Source organism: Pseudopipra pipra, chromosome W, assembly GCF_036250125.1.
Source record: "Pseudopipra pipra isolate bDixPip1 chromosome W, bDixPip1.hap1, whole genome shotgun sequence".
In the NCBI taxonomy this organism is placed as follows: domain Eukaryota; kingdom Metazoa; phylum Chordata; class Aves; order Passeriformes; family Pipridae; genus Pseudopipra; species Pseudopipra pipra.
Genome location: NC_087580.1, coordinates 45779497 through 45796134, shown reverse-complemented (window position 1 = coordinate 45796134; position 16638 = coordinate 45779497). Strand labels below are relative to the sequence as shown.

General features: G+C 45.4%; 1 long non-coding RNA gene across 1 annotated transcript in view; it reads right to left on the bottom strand.

Moving 5' to 3' along the window:
• The window catches only part of LOC135405129 (uncharacterized), a 222710-nt gene extending 207536 nt beyond the window's left edge, over positions 1–15174 (bottom strand). The window contains exon 1 of the long non-coding RNA XR_010425748.1: positions 14913–15174. This is a non-coding gene — a long non-coding RNA (uncharacterized LOC135405129). The remainder of the gene's footprint in view (positions 1–14912) is intronic.
• Between the last annotated feature and the right edge of the window lie 1464 nt (positions 15175–16638).

The following is a 16638-nucleotide window of genomic DNA, read 5'->3' as shown; positions in this document are numbered from 1 at the left end:
CAGGCAGTAGTTCTTCCATATCTACTGTCCTGAGAGTTTCTTCTCCATCCTTCATAGGACACAGTCCTTCACAGAGGGTAAGCTGTACCAACGTGAGTTCCCCACAGGGCCACGAGTCCTATCCGGGAATAACCTGCTCCGGCATGGGCGTTCCTCTCCATGGGCCACATGTCTCTTGAAGGACTCCGCTCCATCCTGGGCCTTCCACAGAGGGTAATGGCCTTCTCCCATGCATTCATCTGCTCCATCATGGGCTTCTCATGGGATGGGCCTGGGGGCTGCGGGGCCACTCTGTCTCCCTGGCCTAGCCCGCGGAGCCCCCGCACCTCTTGGCCTGGTCACCCCTGCCCACGGTGGGAAGGTGGCGGGGCCGCCCCGGCCCAGCCTACGGGACCGGCTCCAACACAAGCTGCTTCGCAGGGGCTGCCACTGCCTGCTCCGGGCTAGGTGCTGAGAAGCCCTAGGCCAGCAGCTGCCTCGGGCCCGTGCCGCAGACACAGCCCCCCTGCCCATGGCGGGGTAGGCGGCCTGGGCCGCCCGGAGCTTCAGTCGGAAACTCCCCTGGCTGCAATTTCTTCTGTGCAACAAGGTTTTTCTTAAATATGTTATCACAGAGGCATTACTAAAACTTCTAATTGGCTCAGCACCAGGAAGTCTGCCCTGGAACCAACCATCTTTGGCTCCATGGGGGGGAAACTTTTAGCAGCTTCTACAGAAGCTATATCTGTAGCCCCCACTGCTACCAAAAAAAACCAGTCACATCAACCTACAACAGGAGCATCTCCTGAAGAGGTGACTTGTGTCCAAGAAGCACCACCATATAACGAGTTACCAGAAAATGAAAGACGCTATGCTCTATTTACTGATGGATCTTGCCATGTGGTAGGAAACCATTGGAAGTGGAAAGCTGCTGTGTGGAGCTGCTGAAGGAGAGGGCTAGTCAAACCAGTTTGCAGAAGTGAAAGCCATCCAACTAGCCCTGAAGATTGCTGAATGAGAAAAATGGCCTGTGCTATACCTCTCTACTGACTCCTGGATGGTGGTTAACGCCCTATGGGGGTGGCTACAGCAATGGAAGAAGGTCAACTGGCAACACAGGGGTAAACCCATCTGGGCTGCTGCATTGTGACAGGACATCACTGCACGGGTGGAAAACATGGCTTTGAAGGTATGTCACATCGATGCTCACATGCGCAAAAGTCATGCTACTGAAGAACATCAGAACAATGAGCAGATGGATAAGGCTGCCAAGATTGGAATAGCCCAGGTAGACTTGGACTGGGAGCGGAAGGGTGAGCTATTTATAGCCCCATAGGCCCATGAAACATCAGGACATCTAGGAAGAGATGCAACGTACAGATGGGCTCGTGATCGAGGGGTGGACCTGACCATGGAGGCCATCACACAGTTTATTCATGAATGTGAAACATGTGCGGCAATTAAATGAGCCATGCAAGTAAACTCTTCCAGGAATAGAGGATGACGGCTTGGTTTCCAATATGGTAAGGCCTGGCAAACTGACTACATTGGACCACTGCTACGAACATGGCAAGGCAAGAGCTGCATACTCACCATGGTGGAGGCAACGATTGGTTGGTTGGAAACATATCCTGTAAACCAGGCCAGTACTCGAAACACCGTCTTAGGCCTTGAGAGGCACATTTTGTGGTAACATAGCACCCCACAGAGAATCGAATCAGATAATGGGACTCTTTTTTTGAATAGCCTCATAAACTCTTGGGCAAAGAAACATGGCATTGAGTGGATCTATCACATCCCTTATCACCCACAAGCCTCTGGGAAGACTGAGAGGTATAATGGACTGCTGAAGACTATGTTAGGAGCATTACGTAATGGGACATGAAAGCATTGGGAGGAAAATTTAGCAGAAGCCACTTGGCTGGTCAACACTAGGGGATCTACCAACTGCCCTGGTCCTGCCCAAACAAAACCCCTACACACTGTGGGAGGAGAGAAGGTCCCTGTACTACACATGGGGAAGTGGTTGGGGAAGTCAGTGTGGGTTTCTCCTCCCATGAGAAAAGGCAAACCTATTTGTGGGATTGTCTTTGCTCAGGGACCAGGGTGTACCTGGTGGGTAATGCAGGAAGATGGGGAGACCTGGTGTGTGCCTTGGGGGAAAGATAATCCATGTTTAGTTGTATGTTGCAGGAAGTAAAGTCGAAGGACAATGAAGAGTGAATTATGCGAGGAGCAAGGAGAGTGTGACAGTGACCCAAGCTGAGCTGGTGTTGGTGCCCAATGATTGATTGTGTTGCTTCTCCTGCCCTGAGTATCCATCCCAATGGAATGGAGCCCAAGATCTGGAGAGATGGAAGAAGACCATAAAACAAGATCTGTGCAAGTGTAGGAGATAGATATGAGATCTGAATATGACATAAATGGTATGGAATAAGGGGTGGAGATTGTATTGGGTCTGACTGAGATGGTGTTCATTTCCCCATAGCAGCCCTCACAGTGCTGTGCTCTGCATTGGTAGCTAGAAAGATGTTGATAACACACCAGTGTTTTGGCTACTGCTGAGCACAGCATCAGCACTGTAACATTCCTTCCTCAGTCGAGGGCAAGATCCTGGGAGGGGACACAAGTAGGCCAGCTGACCCAAACTAACCAAAGGGATATTCCAGACCATATGATGTCAGTTCAGATATAAAAGCTAAGGAAAGGAGGAGGAAGCGGGGGCATTCATTATTTACAATGTTCATCTTTTGGAGCAACTGCTCCGCATGCTGAAGCCCTGCTTCCCAGGCAGTGGCTGAACATTGCTTGATGATGGGAAGTAGAGAATAAACATTTTTTTGTTTTTGCTTGTGCGCATGAAAACTTTTGCTTTTGCTTTAGTAAACTGCCTTATCTCAACCTACGAGTCATTTTCCATCTTATTTTCTCTCCCCTGTCTGGCTTGGAAGGGGAGTGATAGAGTGGCTTAGTGAGCACCTGGCATCCAGCCAAGGTCAGTCCACCGCACAGCTGAAATCTTTTCATATGTGTCACAGTTCACTGAGGTAGGGATCAAGTGTTTGCTTCTTGGTCTTGTTCTGCCTCTTCCTTCTTTTCTTGTGATGGCCCTCGTGGTGGTTTGAAACTCCCAAGAATCTAAGTTCAAGCCCCCCTCCCACAGTTTGCCCTTGTGAGAGGGTTTAGTGATGGTATGGACTTGATATCTTTTTCACCTCATGTGGAGAGTTTTCAGACAAAACACAACCATTCGTTATTGGGGGAAGGGAAAAATATTTACAAAGGTTTATTTACACACACACATATATATATTTACATTGAATTAAATTCCTCTTTTCCTTCAATAAAAGTCTAAGAAGAAAAGAGTCTTTCTGTCACTCCTCAGGCCACAGTTCTTTCATTTCAGTTTTTTGTGTCACTGGTTAGTGTCCTTCATTTTCCTGAGGCAGCAGATTTAAGTATGGCAGTCAGGATTTTGTTCTTTGTGGAAATTCCAACCCCGAGCCCGAGCCTTTGGGGGATTTTTTTGTAGATCTTCACTCCTCTTAGGTTAGAACATTGAAGGCAGCTTTCAGTTCAGTCTTACCAAAGCTCTTCTGCTCTGTCTCAACTCGCCAGCATGATAGAAGCAGAAGCAGCAGCAGCAGCAGAGGGCACGGCCACCTCCTCCGCATTCCGTCCTGGCTCAACTCTCAGGACGACTCCGGGTTTTTCATCTCCTTTCTCTCTATCTCTTGCTGCTGCTGCATTTCCGGACTCCCTAAGGGTTTGGAAGTCCACCCCTCTTCAGGAAGTCTCTGGGTTTTGGGAAAGCAATACAGTCTTACCCCAAACCAGCTCCATTGAGTTTTCCTCTGTTTTGTTGCCAGCTCTCCCTCCTGCAGGAACATCTCTGTGTCTTTCAACTGGCTTCATGTTATCTCGTTGCTATTGGCTTTTTGACTTTCAGCCATCGTTGTCTCTGTTCAGGACTGCTCCGCTGCCACTTTCAATGTCTTCTGCTGTTGCTGACAGTAAGGAAACTCTTCCAACTCTTGATTACGGGACCTGGTCCAGCTTTGACACTATACCAGGTCTCCTGTAGCCTCAGCTGGGGGCTGGGGGCCCTTGACCCCCAGAGGGACTCACTGGCCCCCTGCCTCCTCCTGGCTCAGATCATGGCTACCTACCTTCTAAACTATCTTCACCACCTTCTCTTCCATTTCTGTGGGTACGTAATTTCCGTAGGGCGCACGTGGAATATTGATTGGTCCAGTATTATCAGTGGGGCAAACCATTATTACCTCAGAGAAAAGGTTTTTCAACCCTTCTTGTCCCTCTTTACTAAATGCTGTGTCTTTCCTGTCCATTTCTTCTTGTGAATAGCAGTGACTGATACCAGAACAGGTTGGTTCTCTGGTTCAGCTGCAGTGTTGTCAGATTCAGACACTTTTTTCTTGAGGGTACTGAGTAATGTTGAACAGGCCTCAGTAGGCCTGGGCTAGGGCCCAGCATATTGCAGTGATTTGTGTCTCTCTGGCATTGCCAGGGTGACAGCACACTTTTTCCAAGTATTTTAATAGTTTTTCTGGATTCTGCACTTTTTCAGGAGTAAAGTTCCAAAATGTTGGAGGTGCCCACTGTCCTAGGCACTTGCCCATACTATCCCACACACCCTGCCACTCATAACTGTCCAGCCTCTGGACAGATCTCTGGGTGATGATCTTAAATAGCTGTTTAACATTAAACAAATCTGAACCATATTCAACAACATGCTTGTTCCTAGCAAAAGGATTGTGTTTTTTCAAGGGTATTCAACGGATATTCAAAATCTTTAAAATTCTCAAGTGCTAATATAATCAACCTTGAAGTAGAAGGAAAATGTTTGAAGGAAGGAAGGAAGGAAGGAATGGTGAAGGCGGATGTGTCCCCCATAGTTTGGCTCTCTTAGGAGAAAAGGCAAAAGATGGCTCCCGAAGTACAGAGGCGACTGCAGTGCTGAGTGCACATACTAGATTAGTTTCATAACCAGCGATGCTATCACATCATAAGCCACTATTGTGAAGTACAACAAAATGATAGCCTTAGCCCAGGCTCCAAAGGCCATAAACACCAAAAGAGCAAACACATGCTGCAAGGTATTACATTACACGACCCTGAACAAGCACAACTCTGAGAGCAAACAGAACAACATTATGACCAGAAACAATTAAACTAATAAATAAATGCTTAGAACAAATTTGTTTTAACATGCTGTGGTCAGATCTGTTGTTATCTCAACCCTTTGAATGCCACATTGCCACTAGAAAGGACTGTAGTGGTTTAAGCCCAGACAGCAACTAAGTACCATGCAGACACTCAGTCTCCTCCTCCCCCTCAGGGGATGGGGGGAAGAATCAGGAAAAAAAAGTAAAACTCATAGGTTGAGATAAGAACAGTGTAAGAATTCAAACAAAGTAAGATATGATAATACTAATGATACTACTACTACTGCTGAAATTGATAGAGACAGTGAGAGGAATAAACCCTAAGAAAAATGAGTGATGCACAATACAATTACCACCCGCTGATCAATGCCAAACCCATCACTGAACCATAATCAGCCCCTTCCACCTTACTCCCTCCACTTTATATACTGGGCATGGTGTTCTATGGTATGGAATATCCCTTTGGCCTGTTCGGCTCGCCTGTTCTGACCGTGCTCCCTCATAGCTTCTTGTGTACCTTCTCAGTGGCAGAGCATGGGAAACTGTAAAGTCTTTGATTTAGAGTAAGCACTGCTGAGCAACAACTGAAACATCAGTGTGTTATCAGCATTATTCTCATACTGAATCCAAAACAGCACTGTGCCAGCTACTAAGAAAAAAATTAATTCTATCTGAACTGAAACCAGGACATGGAATCATCTTTCAGTCTAGCAATTTTTCCACAAAATTTAAATACATAATTATTGTTCTTCCTTTTACAAGTCAGTAAATATAATTTATTATGATATCACAGTGGTTTTTTAATGAGAAAAATGCTATTAACTTGAAAGCCTTAATGAAATTAAAGCATGTGTATTGTAGCATTTTAATAAGTGAAATGTCACATCAAATTTCAATGGGAAAATGGTCTGGAGCATGAGTCCTTTAAGTAATCACTGAGGCAACTGGGGTTGTTTACCCTGGAGAAAAGGATGCTTGGGGGAAATCTTGTCGCTCTCTACAACTACCTGAAAGGAGGTTGTAGCAAGGTGGATGTACTTGGCAGTGTTAGGTTTACGGTTGGACCTCAATGTTCTTAAAGGACTTTTCCAACCTTAATGATTTCTATGATTCTATGATTTGTTGTTTACCATACTGCACCCTAGTGGATAGCAATCCCACATTGTCATTTGAAACCTTTTTCTTTTGTTTAAAATCCAGTGGACAACTTTGATGCAGTGCAAAAAGAACTGAAAGGTATTTTACTGATAATGCTGTTGTGAAGGTAACAGTTGTCATGAGAAAAATTAAAAGCATTACCTCAGGTAATGTACACTGAGAAGGCACAAAAACTTAGATGAGGCAAAGGTAGTGTAATCAAATATAAAGAAAAAACAGCTTTTGGGTGCTAATTCAAAACTGATCATGACTTGCTTGGGGTTTTTTAAAGAAAGATTTAGACAAGACTTTTTATTATAGCTTGAATTCCCTGATTGGTTATATAAAGCCTATAAATCAGACTAAAGAAATTAAACATACCATGAGATAGACAGGTGATTTGTCTGACTATTGGATAAAACAGGGCATTTCAAATGAAAATACATTTTATATATTCTTACTTCCTTCTCTACTTATGGGAAAACCAAACATTAAAATAAATGATAAGGAACGTGTAGCAAGCCAAGCGTGAGAACAAGAAGAAAAAGGCCTGAGAAATGTCTAAAGACGACCTTGTGTTGTTTTCTCTAGGCTGCGATTTACTGCCCAGAAATGAGCTCAGTTATTCTGTTTGCATTCTTACCATATGTGGGTGTGAAAAGGAGTTCCTTGAAACTCCAAGTTCTGTGTACGTGCCGTGTGTGTGAACAGGCCAACCTGAGAGTGATGGATGTGTGACTTGCAGCTGTGTTCTGTCTTGATTTGCTTAAGCACTCCCAGCTAAAAGTGGATGATATAAAAACCCTGAGTCATGGGGGAATAAAGTGATTGCTGTCCATCAAGTCAGGAGTCCATGTAATATTCATTCCATCTCTAGGAAAGCTCTTTTAAGCATTTTTGCATTCAGTGGCAATTTGGAAGTCCAGGGAACATCCATAATGTTTTGAGATGAGCTGGATACTGAAATTACTCCTGGACACTCCTTAAATTTGAGTACCATAGTGACAACAATAATGTCATAACTGTGTGTCCTAGTTAGAACAGCTGGGACCAGTTCATCACTGTATGGGTGTAACCCAAAACTCTGTATTCTATAGCCTTCCATGCCATTTCCCAGAAACTGTTATCAATAGACCATTTACACGATCTGCCCAGAGCATGCCTGACTCCTCAGGCTATAAACTGGGTGTTAAGAGGCCTGCGAGATAGGAGGATGCTCCTGTCCTCACACCCATTGTGGAACTCCCCACCCTGAGGGAGGTACTGGGCATTCCTGTGTTGGAAGAATAAAGATTATGCGTGAACAATTTCTATTGCATTTCTGTGAGCCTTGCCTTGGCATAATTGCGTGTGGACAGTAAAAAGCAACTACGCAGCTAACATGACTTCAGCCTTGAGGCTAGAAAAAAGGAGGCATTTTACCAAGGTCAAGGAGGAGTTTTTGGCAGGTGAACAAGTTTTCTCATCTCCTATGGACACCTGTTGTGGTCCAATTAACACTGTACAACAAAGTATGTTTTCCTTATGTATCCAATGCTATGTGAAGAAGAGTGTCATAAGCAGTATATAAGTTGTCTTTCTTCTAATAAAGCCGACATTTTGCGGATCATACTGGTCTATGAGCAGTCTGTCCGTGCCCCTCCATCAACATTCCTGCCTGAACTGGAGGATATATATAATCTTGGAGTCTTGGGACTTTTTTAACCACTCGTGGGATCCAGAGGAAGACTGCAGACCACCACTCTTAACCAGACTGCAACCGCCACTCTTGACTGGACTGCAATCACCACTTTTCAACCAGACTGCAACCACCACTCTTGACCAGACTGCAACAGCACTCTCACCAACAGGTTTTTCCCTCTTCTTTTACTTTGGACTCAGGGGGCCCAACGAACACCACTCTGTTCATGCGCCAGGGTTCTGGGTTATACATTTGGGTTTTGTGGGTTAAAACCAATTGTTTGTCTGTATAATCGTATTTATTGTATTATTTTATTAAATTGTTATTCTGACTTATAATCTCTCCTTTGAGTTGAGTTCATTTCCCCTGCTGGTTAACTTTTAAACCAGCACATTTTTGGCACCCAACGTGGGGCAGAGAGAGAGAAGTCAGAATCACAATTTCATTTTAAGCAGCACACTGTGGCAAATCATGATCTGTGCAGGCATAAGGGAAAATGGAGTTGCAGAATCATATAATGGTTTGGTTGTAAGGAACCATAAAGATCCTCTAGTTCCAACCCCTAGTATATAGGTGGAGAAAATATCAAAAACTTCAGATAGAGAGTTGTTGAGATATAGAGTAAAATATTGTACCAAAAGTTTCATTTCTACTGATAAATAAGGAAACAATCATTACTTCAAAAAGGGTATTGAGGTGCTGGTGAAGCCAGACAAAAGCCTTAAAAGCCTTAAGTCAAAATATATATTTACTAAATATAGGAATCCTATAAAGTATAAACGAAAGCACAAAGAACCTTGCCAAAACTTAGCTAAGATGTTAGGATGTACTGCCAGAAACTTAGAGATACAGATTAGATGGTACTGTACACTAGAAAAATGCATTCACACCCAACCTAAGTAAGATAAGGGGGCAAAGTGGGGCCTGAGTCCAAGAATCTTGCAAAATACACCATGTAGTCTGCCAAAAGCAAGAAAGTTGAAAGTTCATGAAGATGATGGAGCCTGGGCCAGGGGCTGATAAGGATGAAGAACAGGAATGACCCTCCTAGATTCTCCCCAAATTGAAGACCACGCCCCCGACTCTGCCTAGACTCCGCCTATTATGAATATTATAATCAGATGTTGCAATCATATGAATATTTATGTAAACATGTTGCAATCACCTGTAAAAATGGTATAAAAACCTGTAAATTCACTGGGGAGGCAGAGCGGATTTTCCAGCGCGAGCTGGCTGCTCTCCAACGTTGCCTAATAAACATACCTTGCTGCTTAAAGACTAAATTTTGTCTCTGAGCAGTTCTCTGCGCCTTTTTGGGGGTAAAATTGGCATCACTGGAGTGTATCCAAAGAAGGGCATCAAAGCTGGTGAAGGGCTTAGAAAACATCTTATAAGGAGCAGCTGAGGGAGCTGGGGTTGTTTAGCCTGGTGAAGAGGAAGCTCAGTGGGGACCTCATTGCTCTCTACAACTACCTGAAAGGAGGTTGTAGTGAAGTGGGGGTCAGTTTCCTCTGCCATGTCTCAAGTCAAAGTACGACAGGAAAAGACCTTAAGTTGTTCTGGGGATGTTCAGAATAGATATTAGAAAAAAAATTTCACTGAAAGAGTAGTCAGGCATTGGAATAAGTTCCCTAGGGAGGTAGTGTCTCTGGCAGTGTTTGAGGCATCTGGATGTGGCACTTGGGGATATGGTTTAGGGGTGATTATGGTGGTGTTGGATTGATGTTTGGATGAGATTCTGTGATTCTGTAATTTGAAAACACTAAAATATGATGTTAGGATTGGCTGCCTCCTTGAGCAGCTCTGAGCCCAGGACTTCCTCCTGCCTGACTTCAGGAAACCAGCCTGGTATGCCTGGGGACCCAGGGGGCGTCTGGCCTGGGCTGAGGGATGCATCTGTGACTTTCCCATTTGCAGATTCAACCAGTAGCAAAGCTGAGCATGTATCCCAGAGACACATCTGCAGAGATACATACAGACATGCACAGGACACTGAGATGGCCCGTTATACAGACTGCCACAGACAAGGTGCTGCCTTCAACAACACTCACATACAAGACCCACATAAAACATAAACACAGACAGCCAAGTCCCCTTCCTCTTCTTTGTCTGGCTGTGGTGGGCTGACCTTGGCTGGCTGCCAGGTGCCCACCAAGCTACTCTATCACTCCCTTCCCAGCTGGACAGGGAGAGAGAGAATAAGATGGAAAATGACTCATAGGTTGAGATAAGGCAATTTACTAAAGTGCATGCACAAGAAAAGAAGAAAATAACAAGGTTTATTCTCTACTTCTCATTAGTAAGCAGTGTTTGACTACTTCCTGGGAAGCAGTCGCTCAGAAGGCAAATGTAAATAACCAATGTTCCCACTTCCTCCTCCTTTCCTTAGCTTTTCTATCTGAGTTGACGTCATATGGTCTGGAATATCCCTTTGGTTAGTTTGGGTCAGCTGGCCTACTTGTGTCCCCTCCCAGGATCTTGCTCTCGACTGAGGAAGGAATGTTACAGTGCTGATGCTGTGCTCAGCAGTAGCCAAAACACTGATGTGTTATCAATATCTTTCTAGCTACCAATGCAGAGCACAGCACTGTGAGGGCTGCTATGGGGAAATGAACTCCAGCTCAGTCAGACCTGATACGCTGGCAGATATAGAAGTTCATTAGTGGAGGCACACACGTATAACACACTCTAGATTCACAAGCACATGCACATTCACAGATCCCAAGTACCTGCACTGGCCCCCTCTGTATGTCTGGTACTCCTGCCCAGACCCCAGGCCCTCTTACAGGCTTCACGGATCGCCTACTCAACAGTTAGTCCAGCTTGATGCTTTCTAGCAAACATGTACACACTCACTCATTCATCTACAGGCATTCCAGAGTTGCAAGTCCACCTGGAATACAAGCATGGACCCTCCACCCACCCCATACCCTTGCCCAGACACCAGGCTTCTTACTCAGTGTCCAGCTTAAGGTTTGCTAGCTAATGACAAATGCACACCCCTCCCCCCCACACACACCAGGTTTGGGGAAGATACAGACAGTCCCTGCAAGCAGCCAACACCAGGCACATGACTGTGACCTGCAGTCCTGCTCCAGGTGCCGTCACTGAGCCCCTCACTCTTCTCGCTCCTGCTGGTCCCTCCCAGTAGGTGTTTTTCAGAACACACACCATTCCCCCCAAGTGGCTGGTGGCTGAGACCCTTTCTTGCTGGCACTGACTTGCACTCACACCAGCAGCACAAGCCTGGGATTCCCATCCATAAGCTGATTTGTCACCTGAAGAGCCAAGGAGTGATCAGCAGGACCTGCTCACACTTTAACAGCCCCATATGACCCATGCAAAAGTTTAATGGAGAATGGAGGCTAACAGTAAACTATTGTGGCCTGAATGAAGTCACGTCACCTCTGAGTGCTGCTGTGCCAGACATGTTGGAACTTCAGTATGAGCTGGAGTCAAAGGCAGCCAAGTGGTGCCACAACTGATATCACTAATGCATTTTTCTCAATCCCTTTAGTGGCAGAGTGCAGGCCACAGTTTCAGGGGCATCCAGTATACCTGGAATTGACTGCCCCAGGGGTGGGAACAGCTCTGCCATGGACTGATCCAGACTGCACTGGAACAGGGTGAAACTCTGGAACACCTGCTATATATTGATGATACCATTGTGTGGGGCGACAAAGCAGAAGTTTTTGAGAAATGGAAGAAAATAGTTCAAATCATTCTGAAAGCCAGTTTTGCCGTAAAACATAGTAGTGTCAAGGGACCTGCGCAGGAGATCCAGTTTTTAGGAATTAAATGTTGACGTGGTTTGACCCAAAGCCAATTTTTCAAATCCCCACAAATTTGCTCAAATGTGAGAGTTTTCAGACAGGCAACAGACTCAGCATGGGGAAATAATATCAAAATTTATTGCTAACAGAATAAAAACTATAGAATAATATATACAACAATTCTAACTAATTCTCCTATGATGATAAAACCATGTATTTACAAAAATCACCCCTTCTTCCCCCCCATAAAGTCCAGGAGGAGAAGTGTCTCTTTCACTTTCAGGGCCACAGCTTTGATTCACTGTAGCTTTAAAATTTCTCTCTCTCTCTCTTCTATGGGATGTGAGGCCTCTGTACCTCACCTCTAACCCCTCGACTCCCACCGGGGGTTCACCCATGGGCTTCGAGGGGACAACTTGTCATCACCATGGTCTTCACCACAGAGTACAGGGAGTTAAAGCTCAAAGTCTTTTCCCTATTCCATGGGGATCCCTTCCATGAGGAGTTTGCTTTTGGGGGATCTCTCTCTGAGCAGGATCCACCCCTCCTCCCCAGGTCAAGGGTTCTGGAGGTTTTGGCTCAATCCCTACCCCAGAACATTTGAAGCTTGGCTTCTTTCTTTCTGCTCCGTTGCAAGCTCTCTCCTCAGGCTTCTCTCTCTGCTCTGTTCAGCTCCCAGATGGATGCTTCCGCGTTCCTCGGTCTGGCTCCGTGCCATGCTCTGTTGCTCACCAGGCGGCTTTTCTCTCGCTCTCTGGAATTCTTCTGATCTCTGCTTCATATCTTTGGCCAGGAGCCCAGTGTCCCGGCCCTGGCTGCAGCTGGCTGCTTTGTGCTGTTTCTGCTGCCACCCCCACTGCGAGTGGGGGAAAAAACCCCCCAACCCTTGGCCACAGCACCCGGTCCAGTTTTAACACCGCGCTGGGCCCCCCGCAGCCCAGCCAGGGGAAGGAGAGGGGCCTGGCCCCCCGCGGGGGGCCCGGTGGCTCCTCTGCTGTCTCCTGCTTCTAATTTCCAACTGCGTCACATGCTTCTTTTCCGGTCCTGTAAGAATATGTAATTTCATAGAGGTGTTATCAAGCTTCCCATTGGCTCAGCACCAGAAATCCACCCCTGGAGCTACACATCTTTCAACTCCAGGGGAGGGGGGGCTCTCAAACCACGAGAAATGTTAAGATGAATGTCATCAGATTCCAATGGATGTGATGAACAAAATGTCCCTACCAACTAGTGAGAAAGAAACTCAAGTTTTTTTAGGCATTATGGGTTTCTGGAGAATGTATATTCCAAATTACAGTCTGATTGTCAGTCCTCTCTATCAAGTGACCTGGAAGAAGAATGATTTCAAATGGGGCCTTGAGCAACTGTCGTGAATGGAGTGATGCATTGTACTCATAAGAGAGAAGTGATGACTTAAGGTCCATCTGTTTTTTTGATTTTTCTAATTTTTATGAGTTTTATAAGTAGTTATATAGTAAAAGTAGATTTAGAAGCAGCAGCACTTATTCCCTTAGCATAGTAACTAAAACCCTTTTACCCCAATTCCCCATATCAATACCCCTAAATTCCAGTATAAATGTTTAGTCTCTCTTTAAGATAGGCCTCTTCTGTTTGAGGACATCTAATCCTGGACTGAACCGCAAAAGTACAGTCAAGAACTGGGTGACCATGTGCCCCCTGTACCCCGAAGAAGATGAAGAATGATGAAGGAAGGGTCTCAGATACCGCAGCCCCAATTCCCAAGGGGCAGGACCAGGGGTGGACCAGGGCAGGACCAGGGGGTGGAAAAATCTGAGATTGGACAGGCAGCATTATAAATCTGTAACAGAGGGTCACGTGCGCATCTTGTAACTTTATGCCTAAGCACGAATTAAACCCTTTCCTTATCTCACCTTTAAAACTAAGTTGTCTTGCAGTTTTTTTCTCCCTGAATTTTCTTTTAAGCAACAGAAGCAACAATATATTTTATTAAAACAGTGAGTTAATTAACAAAATTCAATGGTAAATGCAACAGTGATTTGACAAGATTCAGTGGTAAGATACACTTGGTTATTTACTGCATAGACAACAGGGTCAGATAAAACTGTCAGGGAGACCCTCCTGTTGAGTCACGAGTTTCAGAAACGACCCCCTTGCTTTCCAAACACCTTCTTAGAGAGGAGTATAAGTGCAGCTGGATCCAATCCTGTCATGGTTTGAAATAGTCCCAAAATCCAATCCCCTAGTCTAAGCCCCCTCCCACATCTCAACCTAATGTGAGATGGGTTTTTCCAGACAAAACACACCAGACTCAAAGTGGGGGAAAGGGAATATATTACAATGACTGTACAAATAAATACCATATCACATTATACACACGATCATAACTATCTCTACCATGACATATAGTATTTACAGTGGATCAGGTCTCCTCTCCCCTCCAAATAAAAGTCCAGGAGGGAAAGAAGGACAGATCCCTTCCAGTCTTTGAGCAGCAGCATCTTCTGAGGCAGCAGTCTGTCTGTCTTCTCCACATGCAGCAGCTGATAGCTGGCTTTCTGCCAGCACTCAACGAGGGAGATATCTAAGTCTCTCTCTCGGCCCCATCGCCTCCAACCGAGGGGTCTTCCATGGGCTTCGTAACCCCAGACAAGGTCGTTTCACCACGTCATATCACGAAGACACAGGGGGGTCTTCGTGACTGTCTGGTATCTCTTGCAGGAGACTCAGCTCCTTCTTGCAGGGCCTCTGTGCCCTGTCTCTCAGGCTGCCACCGTGGCAGCAGTGCGAGGGGGGGGGAGCCAAGGTCAACTCCCCCTGCATTCCATCTGGCCGTCCCGGTCCAGCTCCAGGACGTCTTTTGAGCTTCTTAGCTCCTCTCTCTCCGGTACTGCTGTACTCCAAGGCTCCTCTAAAATAGGAGTCCATCTACTCCTCCTTTCTCGGAGGTCTCAAAGGAGTTTGAGGGGCTAGTACAGTCTTACCCCAAACTCTGTCTCTCAGCTACTGGCTCTCTTTCTCCCGACTCTGTCTTCCAGGAGTCTTCTCTGCAGTGCTGCATGTTGCTTCTGTTGCTCCTTCAGTTCAGGTCCTTATCTCTGGCTCTCTGCCACCGTTTCTCTGGTCAGTCCCGGCTGCTGTTCTGTGCCCATGGAGAAAAACATCTCCCGGCATAACTACAGGCACCTAGCCCAGCTTTATGCTGTTCCAGGTCCCTGCAGCCCCCCAGCCAGGGGCTGGGAGGGGGCCAGAGGGCCCAAGGGGCTTATAGTCCCTTCCTCGTGGCTCACAACATGGCCACCTCTCCTCAACAACAAAAAACTACAACTCATCTCTTCCGGTCTGGTTGTGATATGTTTACATTTTTGCAGGAGCGCCCATTGGGCAGAACTTCAAAACTTCTAGGGGTTTCCACCCCTTGGGGTCTACCACTTTTCTTAGCTTCTGGGGGAAAACAAAGTCCAAACCACTACAAATCCTAATCCCAGACTTGGTCAACAGTTTATGTCTAAAAGATTATATGTGTACAATCTTTTATATCACTTAGCTAACATTTCAAAGTTTAGCATGCTATTAATCACTTACCAAGGATCTGTTGCAGCAAGGAATCTCTCAATCTCCAGGAGTAACCTTAGGAAGTGTTCCTGCTCAAGGGGAGATCCAGACGTGCAGCTCACTGCCATGCAGGAGAGCTCAGTGGATCCTGGGCTGTCTGCTATTTATAAAGTAAGACTTACAGTCATGTAATTGTATACTGGCAAGTCATAGATACAGTCATATCTTGCATACTGGCAAGATATCTGGGCCACCTTTCCAGACAACCCTTGGCTACCAAGTTACCATCCATGACCCAATGTCCACAGCAAGCTGGATGCAGCTACCACAACCCCCACTGGTGTCTATGGCTTAAATGGGGAAGGAGGGGGAAGCACACCGTCACACTCCACCCCATGACTATAGTAAATATTTAAGCACCTCCTCCTAGGAGCACAGAAGCAGGCAATTCCAAAATGTCGGAAGTCAAGCTGACAAAGCAGGCAGCCAGTTTGGCTGAGCAGTGATCTTTTTCTGGAGCTAAGGAAAAAAAGGAAGGTGTATGCCCAGTGGAAGCAAGGTTGAGTGACATGGGAGGAATACAGAGATGCTGCTTGCCACTGTAGGGAGAAAATTCATGCGGCCAAAGCTTAATTGGAGTTGAAGCTGGGCGGTAATGTGGGTGACAATAAAAAGAGGGGTTTTTAAATACATTAATAGCAAAAGGCAGTGCAGAAATAACATTGACCCATTATGGGATTAGGATGGTCACCTTACAAACAGGGACAGAGACAAGACAGAGATGTTTAATGCTCTCTTTGCTTCAGTCTTCAACATTCATGACTGGCTAAGTGGGTTCCAGTGCTCTGAGCTGAAGGACCAAGACCAAACCTTTATATACAACATAATTATAAGCAATAAACGTATCAAAGTTAGAGTCAACAAAATCACAACTGGGTGAAGCATAAGATTAAACACTGTTGTTGCTGTTGGTGACCATCAAAGAAGAGTTTCCCACCAATGTTTTTCTCTGTCCTTCTTCACTTTTTCCAAGACAGGGTGTATGTCTTCTGTATCATGATGAACAGTGATTAGGATTCTGTGTCCGTTGTTTTGGATGCGTTCTAGCAGTTAACACAGGTTGTAGTACTTTCTTCACCAATACAAAATTATTTTAATGGAGGTAGGCAATAAATCTTGACTTGATGTCTAATTAGATTTTAACAATTGATAAGACATTACAGGAGATGAATAATTAAAGTCGCATCCCACAACTTTAGTAAAGTGACAAACACAAGTATTTGAGTGATTGCTTGTATCGACAGTAATGTTACCTACAAATATAAAATCTCAAAGGGTTCTCATACAA